The sequence below is a fragment of the Euleptes europaea genome, chromosome 5 (assembly GCF_029931775.1).
Source record: "Euleptes europaea isolate rEulEur1 chromosome 5, rEulEur1.hap1, whole genome shotgun sequence".
NCBI lineage: Eukaryota > Metazoa > Chordata > Lepidosauria > Squamata > Sphaerodactylidae > Euleptes > Euleptes europaea.
The window spans coordinates 7,629,049-7,650,372 of NC_079316.1; the positions used below are offsets into that span (position 1 = coordinate 7,629,049).

At 51.2% G+C, this 21,324-nt stretch overlaps 1 non-coding gene across 1 annotated transcript; it reads left to right on the forward strand.

Moving 5' to 3' along the window:
• The first annotated feature begins 20,566 nt into the window (after window positions 1-20,566).
• Window positions 20,567-20,757, forward strand: LOC130478467 (U2 spliceosomal RNA). Its single transcript, XR_008933338.1, has one exon. It is a non-coding gene; the product is annotated as a U2 spliceosomal RNA (small nuclear RNA).
• The last annotated feature ends 567 nt before the right edge of the window (window positions 20,758-21,324 follow it).

Genomic DNA, 21,324 nt, shown 5'->3' on the forward strand with positions numbered 1-21,324 from the left:
AAGCCGGTTTGATTGTTCCTTAAGTGGTGGAGAAGTTGGCATATAAAAGCCAACTCTTCTTCTTCCTCCTCTTCCTCTTCCTCCTCCTCACAGGGTGTCTGTTGTGGGGAGAGGAAGGGAAGGAGATTGTAAACCGGTTTGTTTCTCCTTAAAAGGTAGAGAAAATTGGCATATGAAAACCAAATCTACTTCTTCTTTTTCTTCGGTTGGGAAATACCTGCAGATTTGAGGGGTGAAGCCTGTGGAGGGAGGGGTTTGGGGAGTGGCAGGAACACAGTGAGGTACAATGCCATACAGTCCAGCCTCCAAAGCAGCCACGGAGGTTAAATGGAACATCCAACTTCAGCAGCAGTGTATCCTTGAACAACAGCTGCCTTCCTGCTTCCCTTCTGGGACAGCGTCTGGATCCTGGTCCGCCATCACACAAATCCCGCCATCAAAAACTAAACCGGCTGACTGCCAGATATTTGCGGCTTGGCTGGACTTGGCCGCCACACTCAAGAGATCTTGTCATGCTATGAATGGATGGATCATGGAGCAAAATGGGGTTGCCAGCCTCCAGGTGGGGCCTGGAGATCTCCTGAAATTTTAGCTCACCTTCAGATGACAGAGACCAGTTTCCCTCAAGAAAAATGCCTGCTTTGGAGGGAAGATTGCATGGCATTATACCCCACGGAGGTCCTGCCATTCCCCAAACCCCACCCTTCCCAGGCTCCAGCCCCAAATCTCCAGGAATTTCCCAGCCCAGAGTTGGCAACCCTAAACAGAACCTCCATTGCTGATCTGAGGAGGAGGAGGAGGAGAAGAAGTGTTGGTTTTTACATGCCAACTTTCTCTACCACTTAAGGGAGACTCAAACCGGCTTACAATCACCTTCCCATCCTCACAACAGACACCCTGTGAGATAGGTGGGGCTGAGAGAGCTGTGACTAGCCCAACATCACTCAGCTGGCTTCGTGTGGAGGAGTGGGGAAACAAATCCAGTTCACCGGATTAGCCTCTGCCAATCATGTGGAGGAGTGGGGAATCGAACCCAGTTCTCCAGACCAGAGTCCACCGCTCCGAACCACCGTTCTTAACCACTACACCCCGCTGGCTCTCCTGCCAGAGAAGGGAGAAGGCCTTTCACACACACACAAGGGCACCGGTTTTTGCCTTCTTGCCCAGGATTGCAGAATGTTTTCCAGATCTCAGGAACCGCCCTGTCTTGCCTGCAGCGCATTGAAGCTTCATCCATACATTGGGATGCTGCACCCCTGCGAAGGTGCCCACGCGCTCCGCTCTGGAAGGGTATGCATTGAGAATTCGGGCCACGCATCCAGGTTCTGCGTCACAGCTGCCCCACAATATATCAACCCTTCTGCACCCCACTGACGAGTCCTTTTGTGGTACGCACTATAGTGCAAGGGAAGAAACTCCGCACACAGCAGCTGCACGCCAGGCACTAGGAGAACCAGAGAAAGCCACCAGCTGGCATCCGGGAAAGCCAAGCTGTAGCTCTGTGCTGCATCGCAGAGAGGGGGGGGACACCTGGCATGTACGGCACCCCCCCCCAAAAAAAATTACACCTCTATCCCATGTCAGTTTCACATGTGAGGTATGGATCCAAATGCACATGCAAAACCTGCCATGGTGGAGATGCCCAACAGATTCCTTTTTCTGAATTATCTTCCACGTGCACAACATTCCAGTGCGACACAAAAAGCTAGATGGACTGGCAGCCACACATGAAGCTGTCTTATACTGAATTAGACCCTTGGTCCATCCAGTTTGGTATTGTCTGCTCAGACTGGCAGCTGCTCTACAGGGTCTCAGGCAGAGGTCTTTCACATCACCTACTTGCCTAGTCCCTATAACTGGAGATGCCGGGGATTGAACCTGGGCCCTTCTGCATGCCAAGCAGAGGCTCTACCACTGAGCCACAGCCCCTCCCTTAATACTTGAAGCTGCCTTATACTGAATCAGACCACCAAGGTCCACCAAGGCCAGTATAGTCTACACCAGGGGTGTCAAACATAAGGCCCAGGGGCCGGATTCGGCCCCTTGAGAGCTCTTATCCGGCCCGCAAGCCAGCCGAGGCAGCCACCCCCTCCAGTCCCAATCTGCGCTGGCGAGGCATGGCCCGGCCCGACCAAGTGACATTTATGTCATATCCGGCCCTCGTAACAATTGAGTTCAACACCCCTGGTCTACACGGACCGGCAGCAGCTCTCCAGGGTCTCTGACTGAGGTCTTTCACATCATCTGCTGCCTGGTCCCAGTCACTGGAGGTGGCAGGGATTGAACCTGAGACCTTCTGCATGCCAAGCAGATGCTCTACCACTGGGCCACAGCTCAGCTACAGCGGGGTAGTTCCACAAGCTTCTTTTAGAGTACCAGGGACTTCAATGGCCAGGCAATTGCAATGAAATGTGACCCAGGACGTGTGTGTGAGGTATGCCACATATCTTGCCTTTGCTGTTTGCCCAAGGGATCAGAAGGTCACATGGGGGGATTTAAGGAGCTGGAAATCAGTTTGCAGCTTATAAATAGATACTACTTTATCCCTAGGACTCATCCCTGAGTTTGCCTTTTGGAGAGCCAGCATGATGTAGTGGTTAACAGCGGTGGTTGGATCGGTGGACTCTGATCTGGAGAACTGGGTTTGATTCCCCACTCCGCCACATGAGCAGCGGAGGCTAATCTGATGGACCAGGTTGGTTCCCCCACTCCTATACCTGAAGCTGGGTGACCTTGGGCTAGCTCTCTTAGAGCTATCTCAGCCCCACCTACCTCACAGGGTGTCTGTTGTGGGGAGGGGAAAGGAAGGTGATTGTAAGCCGGTTTGAGTCTCCCTTAAGTGGTACAGAAAGACGGCATATAAAAACCAATTCTTCTTCTTCCTCACACCTACCCCCTCCCTTCCTGTGTCTGCCCACCCCCACACATGAGAACCTTCCTTCAGGACTGGGGGCATTGGGGGCACAGATGCTACTAGGTCAGCCCTATCCCCACAAATCGAGGCAGAGTTTGTACATGATAAACATGTCCCCCCTGGACCTGCAAGAATTTATTGACACAAGAGAAATTAGCAGCAATGCAGAGTTTGGCCGCCATCCATAAAACTAGACCAGACCCTGCAAATCTCATGAATATTCTCTGGGAAAGTTAGCCCCATAGCAGCAGGGAGAAGTAACTGTGTGATAAATTGACGGCATCTGGATTATGAGGTTGGGGTGCAAACCAGCAAATATTCTACTGATGTGAGCATTATTTATTTACACCCAAAAGCAGCTTTTATCATGCTTTACTCCTGCGGTCTGTCCTCACAACAACCCTGTGAAGTGGGTTAGGCTGAGAGTGCATGACTGGCCCAAGGTCACCCACCCAACAGGCTTCCTTGGCATAGTGGGGATTAGAACCTGGGCCTCCCTGATCCTAGTAATAACAATCATAGCATCATAGAGTTGGAAGAGACCGCCAGGGTCATCTAGTCCAACCCCCAGCACAATGCAGGAAATTCACCACTACCTCCCCCTCCCCGACACCCCCAGTGACCCCTGTTTCATGCCCAGAAGATGGCCAAAAAACCCCTCCAGGATACATAGTATTAAACAATACGTGGCATTTATCTCTGGCTTAGAGCATTCAAAGCACTTCACCTATATTATCTTGTTTACAATCTGTTCAACAGCCCTGCCAGGTAGGTCAGTCATTCTTAAACCCTGTAAAACCATTAAGCAGATGAAATACCAGACAAAGTCAGATTATGTCAGGCTTGGTGTAGTGGTTAAGAGCAGTGGATTCTAATCTGGAGAACCGGGTTTGATTCCCCACTCCTCCACATGAAGCCAGCTGGGTGACCTTGGGCTAGTCACAGTTGTCTCTGAACTCTCTCACATGAACACATGAAGCTACCGTCTACTGAATCAGACCCTCAGTCCATCAGAGTCAGTACTGTCTACTCAGACCGGCAGCGACTCTCCAGGGTCTTAGGCAGGGGTCTTGCCCAACCCCTGTTGATACATGACCAAGATCGCATTAGCCTTTTTTGCCACTGCATCACACTGGCTGCTCGTATCCACCTGCACCCCAAGTCCTTGTTCACATGCAGTGTTACCCAGAAGCGTATCCCCTATCCAGTATGCGTACTTCTTTCTCCTGCTTGAGACGGTGAGGGCTTTAAAGGTTGGATACCTTGAATATCATGGAGAAGGATTCTGGTATCTGCGATAGGAGTGCCCGTGTAATGTGCCATCTTCACCCGGTCCCTCCACGAGGAAGCAGCACCAACCATGAGCCCCACTCACTACAGCTTCTGAACAGAAGGTAGCTCAGACACAGGGTCAATCTGCAGCAGTTTTAAAATGGATATATTCCCCTGCAAACAGGAACAATCCTTGGAGGCCGTGGGCTCATTTTCTCTTGCAAGACTTTTCAAATGAGAAGAAACCTACTTGTGCATAATTTAAAAGCCGGCCCGAAGTAGGTCAAATGATGCCGTTTGGCACATGTGAGTTTGAAAGAGCCAATTAAGACCTCTGTGAAATTCAAAAAGCTGCAGATTTCGCCTGGCACCAGCGATCCCATTTGGAACGTGCAAGGTTGTTCTCTGCTTCCCGGCATCGGCCGGATCCGCTTTTCAGCCGCATCTCCCAACATGCTTGCTTTTGCCACAGCTCGGCATGCTGTCCAGAGCGCATGAGAAGTGTGAGCCACGCCTCCAGACATAGCTGGCGACGTGATTCCTGCGAAGAAGCAGCGTGCCGTGACCTGCAACGCGCCTCCGAACAAGGCAGAGCAGAGAACCGGCTAGGCAGGTGGGATCTCCGGGGCCCCATTCCCATCCCAGGCTCCGGGGCCTTCCTTATTACAAAGCCCGCGTTCTGTAAAGAAAGGTGCCAAGCAAGTCCTATTTGTGGAGGAAGGCCTCCTCCTCCAATTATCAGCCGTGGGATGAGAAAACCACAGACTTTGAATTGCTCAGGTCACGTTGATCCCTTGCAGCGGCTTTTATTCCTCGGGGGGAGGGACAGATCCGGTTCCCACTGAGCTCACTGCCAATACAGATTGATTTACTCCTCCTGAGAGGGCTCCAACCAATCGTTTGGAGCCAGCATGGTATAGTGGTTAAGAGCGGTGGTTTGGAGCGGTGGACTCTGATCTGGAGAACCAGATGAGTGGTGGAGGCTAATCTGGTGAACTGGGTTGGTTTCCCCACTCCTCCACACGAAGCCAGCCGGGTGACCTTGGGCTAGTCACAGCTCTCTTAGAGCTCTCTCAGCCCCACCTACCTCACAGGGTGTCTGTTGTGGGAAGGTGATTATAAGCTGGTTTGATTTGTCCTTAAGTGGTAAAGACGGCATATATAAACCAACTCTTCTTCTTCCAGGTGTCAATTGCTGTTGTGTCCCCTTTGCTAACATTGAGGGGTTTTCTGCACCATCTGCACGATTGCGCTATGCGCACGCACACCTTTTTTGTTGCACCCAGTCCACACCGGCTGTGTCTGTGGCCGTGGCAATTCCCCAGTGAAAAACGGCTGCCCCTTTTCCATTCCTCGGTATCGGGATTGGCATGCGGAGCTGGGCAGTGAAACATTCACAAGCCTTTAAGGAACACTCATTTTTTAATTTATTTTTTGTTTGGATGGCATTGAGGAGCGCATAGTTCTACAGAGTAACATAAAGCGGAAGGAAAAAAGGGACATGTCCCATCTGTAGGAGCTGATAAGCTATGTTTAGACTGTGGGGGGAAAGAAAGTAGGGGAGGGAAGACAGAGAGAGGGGCAGGGAATGTTGGAAGACAGGCAGCACAGAGCATGCGCCAGATCCCCACACCCTCCTGGTCCAAGACCCTCCCTCTCTGCCCATCTTTTCGGTCTCCCATATCCTACCCCCACATCACTGCCCCTCCCACATATCCTTGGCTCTGTTCTCTTCCCCCCTGTAATGCTCGTCCACACACACACACACACACAGAGAGAGAGAAGAGAGAGAGCACAAACAACTTCTGACTCCTGCCCCACTGGTTTTTCTCCCTTTCTCCTCCCCCAAGGAACTTGCGGTCTCCATTGCAACAGAAGGGATGACAACGGAAGGATTGATGAAGAGCTGAGAAAGTGGAAGAGGGCAGGCATTAGCCCCCCCCCTTATTCTCCACCCCCACCTAAATACCACAGACCTATTTTGCAAAGGCTGTGCCTAACTTCATAAAGTTAATACACACTCTTCCCATTTGGGGAGCCTTTGGTTCTTTGTAAGCCTTCCAAAAAAATTATTCTCTGGCACATGTCAAGTCTCTGCTGAAGCAGACATGAGAATCAGCCGCATGGCCATGCGCAAAGGGATTTTTCTGTTCTGGTGCAGCATTTTCCAGGTTCGGTAGGTGAGTCACCATTGCAGATTTCCATATATATCCCTCCTGGTCACGGCAGCTTGTTTGTGTCCCCCGCCCAGAAGAAGGGACCCCACCTACATCATTCCCATTTTCCAGTCCACACCCTCCTCTCCGGTGCCAGCATCTCCATGCTACATGGTGCGCTCACAACAACACACTTGTTCTTTATTGTGCAATTCCACAACCATCCAGAAACCCTCTAGTCCAGCACTCTGCTTCAAGCAGCGATCAACTGGATGTTTCTGGGAAGCTCACAAACCCCTTTCCCGGTTATTCTCCTCCTGGGAACTGCTATTCAAATGCACCCAGTTCTGAATGCAGAGCAGCTCTCATGTGCTGGATTGAGACATGCATTGCAAGTGAGTGGAAAACTGGACTTCAGCTTGAGGTGGTTTGGAGCAGTGGACTCTAATCTGGAGAACCGGGTTTGATTCCCCACTCCCCCACATGAAGCCAGCTGAGTGACCTTGGGCTAGTCACAGCTCTCTCAGCCCCACCTACCTTTCAGGGTGTCTGTTGTGGGGAGGGGAAAGTGATTGTAAAGCCTGTTTGATTCTCCCTTAAGTGGTAGAGAAAGTCAGCCATATAAAAATCAACTCTCCTCCTCCTCCTCGGTGTCCCATTACTGCAACACTGAAGGAGGAGAAGGATCTGGCACAATGCTGCTCTCCCGTGCAAGTCCCAGCCAGATGAATGAGAGCTGCTCTCTTGCCAGGGGTGTGGGATGCAGCACCCTGTACCCTTGCCACATCTACGGGGTTGAATTTGCTTCCCTGGAGCACCCATATGCACAAGCAAGAGGGCAGGCAGGGTGTGTGTGAAGTGGTTAAGAGCGGTGGACTCTAATCTGAAGAACCGGGTTCGATTCCCCCACTCCTCCATATTAGTGATGGACTCTAATCTGGTGTACCAGGTTGGTTTCCCCACTCCTCCACATGAAGCCTGCTGGGTAACCTTGGGCAAGTCACAGTTCTCTCTGAAATCTCTCAGCCCCACCTGCCTCACTAGGTGTCCGTTGTGGGGAGATGAAGGGAAGGCGATTGTAAACTGGTTTGAGTCTCCTTAAAAGGTAGAGAAAACTGGGGTATAAAAAACAACTCTTCTTATCATTATTATGTTTGAAGAGGGGATTTTCATCCACATTAGGGTTAGAGAGCAACAAGCACTCTGCACATGCTCAAAGCACTGGCTTCTTTCTACCAGCCACATCAAGGGTCGATCAGTTCCAGAGCAAAAGCATTTTCCCCAACCTAAAGCGTCAGGGGGAGCAACTCTTAGTCCCCTGCTAGGAAGGAGAGTTCACGTCTTCTTGGTCACACGGGAATCCTGTCCTTGGAAGGGGGTGCTGGGGCACAGATCTGGCTCTCCTGGGCCCTTCTGAGAGGGCTCAGTGGTAGAGCATCTGCTTGGCATGCAGAAGGTCCCTGGTTCAGTCCCCGGCATCTCCAGTTAAAGGGAATAGACAGGTAGGTGATGGGAAGGACCCCTGCCTGAGACCCTGGAGAGTCGCTGCCAGTCTGAGTAGACAATGCTGACCTTGATGGACCAAGGGTCTGATTCAGCACAAGGCAGCTTCATGTGTCCATGTGTGTTCCTGCCACAGAGTCTCCCCCTCCCCAAATGTGCTCAGACAGGTATCCCTGCCAGGCTGCGGTTCTCCTGCGGCTGTGCTCATGCGCTCCTCCCTGGCACCCAAGTCGTCCTGCAGGCGTCAGGGCTCAGCTTCGCCTCTGAGCAATGCTTTGCCGTGCGCACACCACCCACCCGTGGCTTTCTTTTTGGAGCACAATGCCGAGCTGCACCCCCACACCCAGCATGCTTCGTCCAGCCCAGCTGCCCCCCTCCCGCCCTGCCTAGCAATGGTACGGTCCTCTTCCCTGGAGGTCTGGGTGTATTTTTCCATGACGCCATGGCTGGGCTCTTTTGTTTGCCTGCAGAGCATGGGGGGGGGGGTTTGCGCCTCCGCTCCTTGCTAACGGCTGCTAACGGCTGCTTCTCTGCCACACCCCATTCCCAGGGGTCTTGCATGCATGCATGCGCCTCATGCTCCTGGGGAGGGGGCAGGGGAGAAGTGGCTCCCTGCTTTCTTTCTGTTGCAGGGATCTGGCACCCGCTTTGGTTCAGCAATGCAGGCAGGAATACAATTCCCACCTCCCCTCTTCGCATAGGTTTCTGCTCATGTGTTGAGGGCGAGCGTCAGAAAGTGTGGCGGAGAAAGGGGAGCGCAGCTGCTCCGGCCCACTTTCCCGCAGTTTTGCAGAAGGGTAGGGTTTGCGCCTCTCCCTGCTGTTCCTGTCGTTTTCGTTTGCTGGAAAATCCCACCCGCCGTGCATTCCCAGGGAACTCCACCACCCTCAGTGTCTTTACTCAGAAGTTAGCCTTGTGGCTTTCAACGGGACTTGCTCCTTATTACAGGTGCAGGTGTGTGTTGAGGTTTTTATTGTTGTTTTTAAAGATCTACTATGGAAGAATCCTTCCCTGGCTACATTCAACTCCAGGGAGATCTCAAAGTTCACCAAAATCGGACTTTACATTTTCCTCGCCTGAAATTCAAATAGAAGAATCCCATAGGGGAGAGGGGAGACGCGATTCAAAGGCAGGCGATTCAAAGGCAGGGGTTCGTCCGCTTCCCTCCCTGCCTTACGGAAGGGATGGATTTCACAGAGGGGTTCTTTAGCCTGAAACAATCTCATCTCCCACACACACAAGTTCAAACCCCCATGAGTTATTTGCTAGATTTTTTTCGCCCACTCTCCTAATGAGCTGGAATTACTCTGAAATAGAGATCTGGGTTTGCTCCGCACTCTCCAGGTTGCTGAGGAGGAAATCGGATTTGGTCGGTCGGTCTCTCTCTCACACACACACACTCACACACACACCAGTCCCAACAATCTGCCTGCAGACTCCTCAGGGCAGGGGCCTAATGTGCACAGCGCCATTGGTACTGAGGGCACCCTATGAATTAGACATAATGCCAGAGATCACAAAAGCTGACACTGTAATAAAGCCAACAGTCTAGAGATGACAATGAAGCAAAGGGAAGGGGGGAGTGAAGGGCAGACTGACAGTGGATTCATGGAAATAGGGATGAGGGGTGAGCCTGTGAGAAGGACACACAGAGGCTGGAGGGGTGGGGGCAGCTGCCAGCACATGGCTAGCTGAGCCCTCCAAATCTGGACAGAAAGCAGCCAGCCTGGGCTAGCAGAGAAGGGCTTCCTCGGGGGCCCCACTCTGCAGCCAACCCCTCCATCTGCCCCAGATGTGGAATCAATCAAATCAAAAGAGTTTCAGTCTAGGCATTAGGAAGAATTTTCTAACAGTTAGAGCGGTTCCTCAGTGGAACAGGCTTCCTCGGGAGGTGGTGGGCGCTCCTTCCCTGGAGGTTTTGAAGCACCTGTCAGCAAGGGTGATTCTGTGACCTTTGGCAGATGATGAGAGGGAGGGCACCTTGGCCATCTTCTGGGCATGGAGTAGGGGTCAATGGGGGTGTGGGGGGGAGGTGGTTGTGAATTTCCTGCATTGTGCAGGGGGTTGGACTAGATGACCCCGGTGGTCCCTTCCAACTCTACCATTCTATGAACCAAGGGCCACAAGGGTGGGGTGGGGGCCCGAAAGATGACCCCTTGCTAATGATCGCTGATGGGAAACCGACTCCCTGTTCAATAGCGGAGGTGGGTGGGAGCTTGTGGGGGGGGGGAGATGAGGGGAAATGGGGGAGCAAACATTTTTTAAAAGATGTTAGGGGAGAAGAGAGGAAGATGAGACAAGTTCGCAGGTAGAAAATACTTACCGGCAAATTGGCAGGCAAAAAAAAAAAAAAAAAATAGATGTTGTTTAATGCAATGGAAAATTTTTAGTATAAAATCCAATAAAATCTATATAAAAAAAAATAAAAAGAGAGAAAAAAAAGAATGAAGCCTCCGGTTTTTAAAAAAAGGAAGGATACGGATTTGCGAACCGCCCGGTGAAAGGCTGCCCGTGCAAAACAAAAGGTTAGCATTCAGACGCGTGTCGGGCTCCCCTGCCTGTTTCTCTGCCTGGCTCCTACTCCGCCCCCACCCTCCCCGGCGGGCTTCGCTTCCATGCAAAGCCCCCCACCCCAAGAAAGGCGCCCCCCCCCCATTTCTGCGGGGCGGCACCGGACAGCGGCAACATCCAGGCGCTCCAGGCGGAGGAAAACGGCTGTCCTCCCTCCGTCCACCCTCCCGCCCCGTCTGGCGGGCGGGGGCTGCCTTCTGCCGCCACGGGCTTCCTCGCGAGCAGGCGCCGGGGTGCGGGGCTTCTCGGGGGGCGCCTCCCGGCCCCCTCCCCATGCTAGGGCTTGCATGCTTCGACGGGGCGGGGGGGCCGCGGCTCGCCCCGGTTGCATCGGGAGAGGAGCGGGCTGCGGGCTCTTTTCCTGCACCCTCCGCTCCTTTCTCGCCTCCCAGCTTCTCCCTCCTTTAAATCGGACCCCCCCTCTCCCCCCTTCCACCCCCCCATCTCTGTTTCCACCAAGCGCTCGCTGGACGCGGCGTGGTTGGGGGGAGCGGGGGAAAGCCCCCGAAAGGGGTGCGCCCGGGACTCAGAGGGCCGGCGAGGGGGAATGGAGCTTCCATGGTCAGAGGCAGTGTGGAAGGGCCGGGGGTGGGGAGGAGGATTAGATCGCGCCCGATTTCCCCCGGGGACGCGTGTGTCCTTTGGCATGGTTAACTGGCGGAACTCCCTGCCCCAGGATGTGGGGATGGCTGCCTACTTGGGAGGCTTGAAGAGGGGAGTGGGCGTGCTCATGGAGGAGAGGGCTACCCATGGCTACTAGTGAAGTGCCCTGGTTGTCTTCTAGAGTCCAATGAAGACAACTAGGAGGAGCAACAGTTCTTGATTTCGCTAAACACAGACCTGGGGGTGAAATAACCCACGAATAAGATGCAGAGTTACTCACCCCAGAAACAAAGGAAAGTCAGTATCATTTATGCATTCATGGTTAACAGGTGGAACTCCCTGCCCCAGGATGTGGGGATGGCTGCCTACTTGGGAGGCTTGAAGAGGGGAGTGGGCGTGCTCATGGAGGAGAGGGCTACCCATGGCTACTAGTGAAGTGCCCTGGTTGTCTTATAGAGTCCAATGAAGACAACGAGGAGGAGGTTAAAAAGAGCAACAGTTCTTGATTTCGCTAAACACAGACCTGGGGGTGAAATAACCCACGAATACGATGCAGAGTTGCTCACCCCAGAAACAAAGGAAAGTCGGTATCATTGCAGGACAATGATTCAGCTCAACCCAACCCCTTTCTGACTATATATTACTCTTCCTACACACTTGACACTGAGAGACACTGTCCTTCAGTGTTACTCCTCTGAAGATGCCTGCCACAGCTGCTGGCGAAACGTCAGGAAAGAAAATACCAAGACCACGGTCACACAGCCCGGATAACCTACAAGAACCAATGAACTCTACTGATGAAAGGCCGTACCAAGCACAGAGAGCATGATTTGTTGGTTCATGGCTCCCGGATGCCAACTTCCCAAAGCTTCCATGTGTGTGCGTATGAATACATAGTGTTCTAAACCAGCCCTTATATCTGGGCATTACACTAGTAAAAATGGATGCTAGTCATGATGCAGACCTATTCTCTCCAGGATCAGCGGAGCAGGCCTCTGATATTAGGGGCCGTGTAACACAGGCAGGATAGATGCTGCTGCAGTGGTCTTTCTTGTGGGCTTCCTGGAGGCACCTGGTTGGCCACCGTGTGAACAGACTGCTGGACTTGATGGGCCTGGGGCTGACCCAGCAGGGCTTTTCCTATGCGCGCTCTCCCGTACACGGGTCCGTTGGGGAAAAGAGACCGAAACCCCAGGAGAGGATTTCCGGGGCTGCCTTCTGAGGGTCTTTCCGGGCTTCGAGATGGGTCCGTCCACGCCCCAGCAGCTTTGCCTGCAGACGAGGCAGAGAAACAAGAAAACCCTCTTCTGGATCGGGGCCACCTCCCTCCGCTCCCCCGCCTAGCAGCTTGCTTCTCATAGCGACCTTCTGGGCTCCCCGCCTCGGTTGAAGCGCCATCATAAGCCCCCCCCCCCATCATCCCCCTCTCTGCCAGACACGGGCCATTGAGGGTTTGCTCGTTTCAGATGTGCGGCACTCCTGCGGGTGGATGGCCCTTGCGGGAGGCCGAGGGCCACCAATGATGCTCAACTTTCAGCCTGCATGCTCTTCGAGGCGGGGCCTCGACGGTTGCTGTCTTGCCCCGTGGAGCCTCTGAGCACGGATGTATCCCATTTTCATCCCTAGGGTTGCCAACCTCCAGCTACTAGCTGGAGATCTCCTGCTACTGCAACTGATCTCCAGCCCATAGAGATCAGCTCACCTGCAGAAAATGGCTGCTTTGGCAATTGGACTCTATGGCATTGAAGTCCCTCCCCTCCCCAAACGCCGCCCTCCTCAGGCTCTGCCCCCCAAATAGGGTTGCCAGCCTCCAGGTACTAGCTGGAGATCTGCTGTTACAACTGATCTCCAGCCAATACAGACCAGTTCACCTGGAGAAAATGGTCACTTTGGCTTTTGGACTCTATGACATTGAAGTCCCTGCCCAAACTCTGCCTTCCTCAGGCTCCGCCCCCAAAACCTCCCACCCCTGGCGAAGAGAGACCTGCCAGCCCTATTCATCCGACCTTTCTCTGAGACCCCAAGTCGGCAATCCCCCCCATGTTACCCTTACAACAACTATGAAGTATTTACTTATATAGTCTTTTTTTAAAATCCTGTGCTTCCTCCGAGGAGCTGAGAGCGGCGTGCATTGGTCTCCTCTCCCCCATTTTACCTTCACAACCACCCTGCGAGGTAGGTTAGGCTGAAAGAAAATGACTGGACCAAAGACACCCAGCAAAGCTTTGTGGTTGAGCTGAGCTTTTGAAGGGGGTCGGTCCCTGGGTCCTTGTTCTTAACCATGCTACCGTTTTTTCTTCTTTAGCCAATAATTTTCCGTCCCTTGTCATCCTGGCTCCTCACTGATTGGCAGAGCCCTAACCACTATACCGCCCTGGCATCTTGTCCATCATGCGGTATTATAATTTGTCTGAAATGTTTTGCTGCTTTGTTTTAATGTTTGCCACCCTGGCAACCCTGGGTAGGGTGGAAGGCACCATAGGAATGTATAAATAAAAATAATTTATGGTTAGTGAGGATTTACCACCTTGGAAAGAACTTCCTTCCTCGCGCTTTTTCCTGTTTCTCTTTGCCTTCAAGTCGTGGCTGGCTTATGGTGACCCTGTGGGGTTTTCAAGGCAAGAGTTGAATAGAGGTGGTTTGCCATTGCCTGCCTCTATGGAGCGACCTTGGACTTCCTTGGTGGTCTCCCATCCAAGTACTCACCAAGGCCGACCATGCTTAGTTTCCAAGATCTGATGATGGCGGTTTGCCATTGCCTGACTCTGCATACAAGAAAAAGAGTTGATTTTTATATGCTGACTTTCTCTACCACTTAAGGAAGCATCAAACCAGCTTACAATCACCTTCCCTTCCCCTCCCCACAACATACATCCTGTGAGGTAGGTGGGGCTGAGAGAGTTCGGAGAGAACTGTGACTGGCCCAAGGTCACCCGGCTGGCTTCATGTGGAGGAGCGGGGAAACAAATCCAGTTCACCAGATTAGCCTCCGCCGCTCATGTGGAGGAGTGGGGAATCAAAACCCAGTTCTCCAGATTAGAGTCCACTGCTCCAAACCACCGCTCTTAACCACTACACCACGCTGGCTCTCAGCTCTCGACTTCCTGGGTGGTCTCCCATCCAAGGGCTAACCAGGGCCGACTCTGCTTAGCTTCCAAGATCTGATGAGATATCAGGCTAGTCTGGGCAAGGAACTAGGAAATGGGAACTGGGAACCAACTGGGAACCAACTTCAGCCTCATGGCAAATAAGCAGAAGTGGTTTGCCATTGCCCACCTCTGTGTTGCAACCACAGGCTTCGATTGGTGGCCTCTCGTCCAAGGACTATTCAGGGGCGACCCTGCTTAAATTGTGGAACTCCCTGCCCCAGGATGTAGGAATGGCTGCCAACTTGGGAGGCTTTAAGGGGGGAGTGGACACGTTCATGGAGGAGAGGGGTATTCATGGCTACTAGTAAAAATGGACACTCGGCCATGATGCAGACCTATTCTCTCCAGGATCAGAGGTGCTGTGGAGCGCAGGCAGGATGGTGCTGCTGCAGTGGTCTTTTTTGTGGGCTTCCTAGAGGCATCCGGTTGGCCAGTGTGTGAACAGACTGCTGGACTTGATGGGCCTGTGTCTGATCCAGCAGGGCTTTTCTTATGCTCTTACGTTCTTATGCTTAGCAACATCCACCTAGCCTAGGCTATCCACCTCAGGGCTTCCCCATGCTTCACCTGTACATGTTCCCTCGCACGCAGATCTCTGGGGTTCTGGAGTCCTGTTGCGGCGCATTTTAATGTGTCACAAAGCCAACGCTGCAGAAGTCTGTTTGCCCAACCAACTCAGGTAGCTCTTTACTCATGAGTCAGGGAGGCAAGCCCTTCCTGGTCTCCCAAGATTCTGGCGGCTCACCCTACCCCCAAGCAAAACACATTTGCCTTGCAAATGCATTCCCATCAATCCCTAAAGAACACGCCTTTCTCTTTGAAGATAGTTTCTGGCAGAGTAGCCATGTTATTCTGCATTGTGTGTGTGTGTGTGTGTGTGTAAAGCACCCTCACGTTGCAGCCGACTTATGGCAACCCCATAGAGTTTTTAAGGCAAGAAGCCAACACAGGTGATTTGTCATTGCCTGCCTCTGGGTAGCAACCATGGACTTCCTTGATGGTCTCCCATCCAAATATTAACCAAGGCCGACCTTGCTTAGGTTAGAAGAAGAAGAAGAGTAGGTTTTTATATGCTGACTTTCTGTACCATAAGGGAGAATCAAAGCAGCTTACAATCGCCTTCCCTTACCCTCCCCACAACAGACACCCTGTGAGGTAGGTGAGGCTGAGAGAGCTGTGACTAGCCCAAGGTCACCCAGCTGGCTTCATGTGGAGGAGTGAGGAAACCAACCCAGTTCACCAGATTAGCCTCCACCGCTCATGTGGAGGAGTGGGGGAATCAAACCGTTCCAAACCACCACTCTTAACCACTACACCACGCTGGCTAGTCTGGGCCATCCAGTTCAGGCAGTCTGTAGCAGCAAAACAAAATCTGAGTCCAGTAGCACCTGACAACAGTTCTCCAGGGTGGAAGCATTTGTGAGTCAACACTCACTTCGTCAGATAGTCTAAAGAAGCAAGCTTTGGCTTGTGAAGGTTTAAAAAAAGGTAAAGGACCCCTGTGCAAGCACCGGGTCATTCCTGACCCATGGGGTGACGTCATGTCCTGACATTTACTAGGCAGGCTTTGTGTCCATTTTGACTAGTAGCCATGAATAACAATCTCCTCCATGAACACGTCCACTCCCCTCTTAAAGCTTTCCAAGTTGGCAGCACAAGTCAGTTGATCCTAGTTTGACATTCAAACCTCTACACCCTGTTGGCCAGATTCAATAAAAAGGAACTTGAAAGGGCAAATCAGGAGCTGGGAACCAACTTCAGCCTCACGACAAATGTCCAGGTGTGATTTATAACCCTTGGGCATTTTTGTGGTGCTTATTTTCTCCCCACTCTTCACAGGCAATCCTGTTGGCCTTCCTTTTTAGGCCAGGCTACAAAGTGGGAGATCCTAAAGATGCCCTCTAGGGTGCATTAGCCTTGGGGAGCGGCAGTGAATGCCGTGACACAGCCCTTTGAGCGTATGCACCACAACCCAAATAACGTGCCCCAACAACCCCTTGCACTATATTACAAAAGATAGGGAGCATCTCTCATATCGTGTGATCCGACTGTTTGGGGTAAGAAAGGGTCCAGGGTGTTTCCTGTGCCTTTGTCAACAGGTTTCAATAAGCCTGGGGCTGGGTACATGGAAGATTGGGTGCCTTTTGCAACCCCCCTCCCCCACCTTCTGAAACCAGGGGACCTCCATATATAAATAGCCAGTATGTAGATCTTTTATGATGCAGGTGATGGGAGGAAAGAGAGACAATTTCCTCTGGCTATTGTTATGGGAAATTGCAGGCGGCTCTCCAGATCCTTTATTCCAGAAGGGAAGGGAAGGGAGAGATGGGCTGGGTACAAAACCTCAGAGATTATCCCAAACAGAAAGCGGGAGGAGGAACAGCAGTGGCAGATTTCCAAGTGCTAAGTGTCCCGACTTGGCCATGCCACACAAAAAAAGGCAAAGCAAATAACCTTTATTTGAATATGCTGGTGTTTTAAAATGCAAACTTGTCTTTTAGCAATGCTAAACCTTTCCTCCCACTAGATGTGGAGGAGAAAGAAAGAAAGATCTCAGACTCTCTGCTTATGTCCAAATGGATCAGAGGAGCATGCCTATTATATTAGTTGCTTTGGAAATCAAGCAGGATAATGCTGCTGCAGTCGTCCTTCTTGTGGGCTTCCTAGAGGCACCTGGTTGGCCACTGTGTGAACAGACTGCTGGACTTGATGGGCCTGGGTCTGATCCTGCAGGGCCTTTCTTGTCTTTCTTATGTTCTTATGAATCCAGCAAGATTTCCTAAGGAAGGAAGGAAGAAAATAAGACAAATGATCAGGGCATTTTCAGGTTAGAAAATTGGTTTGTATATTCTGCTTTTCTCTACCTTTAAGGAATCTCAGAGTGGCTTACAATGTTGTGGTCTCCCCTTCCCTTCCCCACAACAGGCACCTTGTGAGGTAGGTGGGGCTGAGAGAGTTCGGAGAGAACTGTGACTAGTCCAAGGTCACCTAACAGGCTTCATGTGGAGGAGCGGGGAATTGAACCCGGTTCTCCAGATTAGAGCCTGCCCTTCTTAACCACTACGCCACTCTGTTACAATAGGACTGTCTTCCTTCTAATGGGTGAATGTTGTTATTCTAATGCCAGATTTAAATGTGAGGCTGGTTGAGGCTTCCCTGGGGACTTTGCCCACACACATGGTGTCTCCTTGGAACTGAGCCGCTGCTCGTGCCAAACCAAAACACCGTGCATGTGCAAAGTCCCACGGGAAAGTACCTTTGCCTCAGCTGATGTGGGGCCTCCTCGAGGCTGAACGGCAGTAACCAGGGCCCCGTGATGGGCTTAGAGCTGAATTGTGACGCCAAACCAGGCATATTTCCTGTACCTTCATGCCTGGCTGCAGTCTTTCCTGGGGGGGGGAGAAGATGAAGAAGAAGAGTTGGTTTTTATATGCCGATGTAAGTTGTGAGCTGCCAGATGTGTTTTTATTGGGAGAATGAGGATTGTCAATATCATCAAGGTACTTAAAGGCTGCAGTTTGCTGCCTACTTGCCAGATAACAAGCAAGCCCTGTTGGAAACTCTGCTACTTACTTGCAGGAAGCACGCACTGACTCAGCCTGCCCACCTAGCCCTTCCTTGGTTCGGTTGAGGTCAGAAAAAAATTATATTGCGGCTGTCCTGTGTGACGGGCTCTTGCACGTTTGGAACAGTTTTCTTGCACAGAGCACAAAGCAGGGGGCTCTTTTCTGTTGTGACACCGAACTATGGAGGTCCTTGGAAACATTGAGACTACTACTGGCTAGCTGTGAGTAAGGAGGTGGGATGTCTTATTCATTCTTCACAATCGGAGTTGGGGCCACTGACAACAGGGCCCTGGCCCCTTTCTCGTGTCTCAATTTGTGGTGGTGAAGCATTCTTCTTCAGTGCTGCTGAGCGGCATCTAGCAGTGATCTGTACTCCTGCTCAGAGGGGCTAGTGGTGATACAATGCAATCCTAGGCAGAGTTACTCCAGTCCAAGTAGAAAAGAGGAAGAGTCCAGTAACACCTTAAAGACTAACAAAATGTCTGGCGGGGTATGAGCTTTCCTGAACCACAGCTCACTTCTGCAGAAAGCTCATACCCTGCCAAAAATTTTGTTAGTCTTTGAGGTGCTATTGGACTCTTGCTCTTTTCTACTGCTACAGGCAGATTAACATGCTGATCTATCTCCAGTCTAAGTCTATTCAAACCATTATTCAAATTACTGGAGTAGCTCTGAATAGCAATGCATTGTGAATCTGCTGCACCAAAACAATAGAGACTCCTATAGTACCTTAATGATTAAGGAAGTGGCAGAAGCTTCCTCATCTGCAGGGGGAGTTAGTTCAGTTCAAAGACTGTTCCTCCTCTTAATGGTAAAGATCCCCTGTGCAAGCACCGGGTCATTCCTGACCCATGGGGTGACTTCACATCCTGATGTTTTCTAGGGGGGGGGGCTTCCAGCTTCTTTTTGTAAGAACTTCCCCTGCACATCATCAGTTCTTGGCTCAGGTTATTCTGTTTTCTGTTTTTTTTCTTTCAGGAGACACCTCAGGCCAGGAGGACTGGACCAAAGGGGAAGTTTCTGTCCAGTTTCCCATTTCCAGCAGTGACTAGCTAGATCCCTGCAGGACACCCACAAGTGGGGCATGAAGAAAGCACAAGGCCAGAAAGCACTCACACAGACATGAAGAAAAAAGCCTTCCTGCAACTGGTATTCTGAGATAGACTGCATCTGAACAGGGAAGTACCATCATTGATGTCTGGCTCCTGGCTTTATTAGTTCTAATGCATTCGTTTTTGGATTTTTTTCCTGTTCTGTTTCTTTGCGATTGATTGCTGTGTGTATGCTTTTATATGTGTCTCTCTTTGTTCATACCATTTTATAGGAGCTGGCTCCCCCCCCAAAAAAAATTTGGCCTAGCCGTTAATGACTGAGTCCAGAAAGCACTCACAGGCTTTTGATGCAGAAGTTCTGTGTGACAATTTTCACGTCTAGCAGGATGTTGCAGCAAGTTGTAGGATTTGACCTAATGCTGATGTTTAACTGTTTGATGTGTCTGGTTAATTTGTAGGTAAAGGTAAAGGTCCCCTGTGCAAGCACCCGGTAATTCCTGACCCATGGGGTGACGTCACATCCCGACGTTTACTAGGCAGACTTTGTTTTGCAGGGTGGTTTGCCAGTGCCTTCCCCAGTCATCTTCCCTTTACCCCCAGCAAGCTGGGTACTCATTTTACCGACCTGGGAAGGATGGAGGGCTGAGTCAACCTTGAGCCGACTCCCTGAAACCAACATCCGTCGGGATCGAACTCAGGTCGTGAGCAGAGCTTGGACGGCAGTACTGCAGCTTACCACCCTGCGCCATGGGGCTCCTTTTGGTTAATTTGTACAAGGTGACTATCTCTTGACACCCACAAAAGTGCATATTGAAATAAGTGTTGTTCCACTGCTGGACTTTTGTTTTATTCAGGCCTGAGGGGGATTCGGTCCCATTTCCCCCTGGGCTGTTTCAGCAGCCTCGCCCAACTCCAGGCTGCCTCTCTTCCCTCTGATGGCAAGGGAAAGTGGGGCAGGGGATTTGAGTGGGGGATGGATCCAGGTATCCTGGAGGTATTGATTATGGGCTGTCCTTTCCCAGGCAATACTGCTGGAAATTTCACTTTAACTCATTGGTCTGCATTTGTTTTTAAAAAGTGAACTTGATTCCTTGTTGGGAAATCGGTGACTTCTCCACTCCTGAAGATTGGTTGAGAAGTGTAAGATCTGGATTGAGGAACGTGATGGACGGCCGGTGCCAGAGAAAGCAACAAGGAAATAAAACGGAGGGGAAGAAAATGCGAGTCTGGAGGAGGAGGAGGAGGAGGCGGCGTGAGGCATGTTTGACTGCACAACAGTTCTCATTAGTTAAGAAAGGAATGAATGGCCTAACGCCTGATGCTTTTTCCCTTCTGCCATTTCTCCCTAATACTTTCTTAAGAGTCTGAAACGGTCGGCTTCTTTGACCGATGGTTCTGGGAGCAGAGGAGACACAAGAATGCAGAAAGGGCAACGCCCGGGCATCCGCCTTGACTTTCAATAGTTAATGGAACCACAGTGCATTGTGGGGAAGGGGGTGGAAATATGCAGATTGCGAGCCAATGACTGCCTGAGCCCTGGCAGTGGAAAGCATGAAACGGACAAAGCGAGAGAATCTCACCAATTGGGACATCAAACCGTGTTTCAGGAGGCTGGAGACCTGGAAGGCAAAAAGAGCAGCCGTTTCGGACTGTAATGGGGGGTCTTGAGAACCCGGCCGGGCTGGCTGTGGGGTTGGGGACCTCAGGCTGTGGCGTTGCTCTCCTAGCCCCTAAAGTGCGTGATGCTGGTAGGGAAGCAAGTTTTCCGGGCTGTTTCTTTATCGCTTCTCGGCCTTTTGGCTAAGATCAAGTGTAGTATCTGTTCTTATCAGTTTAATATCTGATACGTCCTCTATCTGAGGACTATATATTAAATGGATTTTTGGGACTGGGAGATGGAATAGGGGCTTGCTCCGTCCACTCCACGCATCAACCTGGTATTGCAGTACCTCCAGGAATGGTGCACCTCCCCTCGGGGAGAATATTGCTGGTTAAAAAACAGATTGAGATTTTCCTATCCATTACTAAAAAGGTGGTCTGTCTTTCTTACTTTCTCTTCATGTTGCCTTTCTTTCTTTCTTTCTTTCTTTCTTTCTTTCTTTCTTTCTTTCTTTCTTTCTTTCTTTCTTTCTTTCTTTCTTTCTTTCTTTCTTTCTTCCCTTTCCTTCTTTCTTTCTTTCTTTCTTCCCTTTCCTTCTTTCTTCCCTTTCCTTCTTTCTTTCTTTCTTTCTTTCTTCCCTTTCCTTCCCTTTCCTTCTTATCCTGGTTCATGATGAGCACAGCGGTAGTCTGCCACCAGCTCTTATTAACCAGTTCATGCCCAGGCAGGAGATAAGAGCACTTCTGCCTGCTGGTATCAAATTAACAAGTCGCGCTCTCCTTGCCGGGTAGGCCCTCACACGGAGAAGCAAAGCAAAAGGGTAGGTAAACGGACCACAGCTTATCGAGGCCATTGGATTTAGAGCTTGAAGCCAGGAAGCCAACCGGCACACCAAATTATCTTTTAAGAGAGTTTATTCAGGAAAACCTATGCTTGTT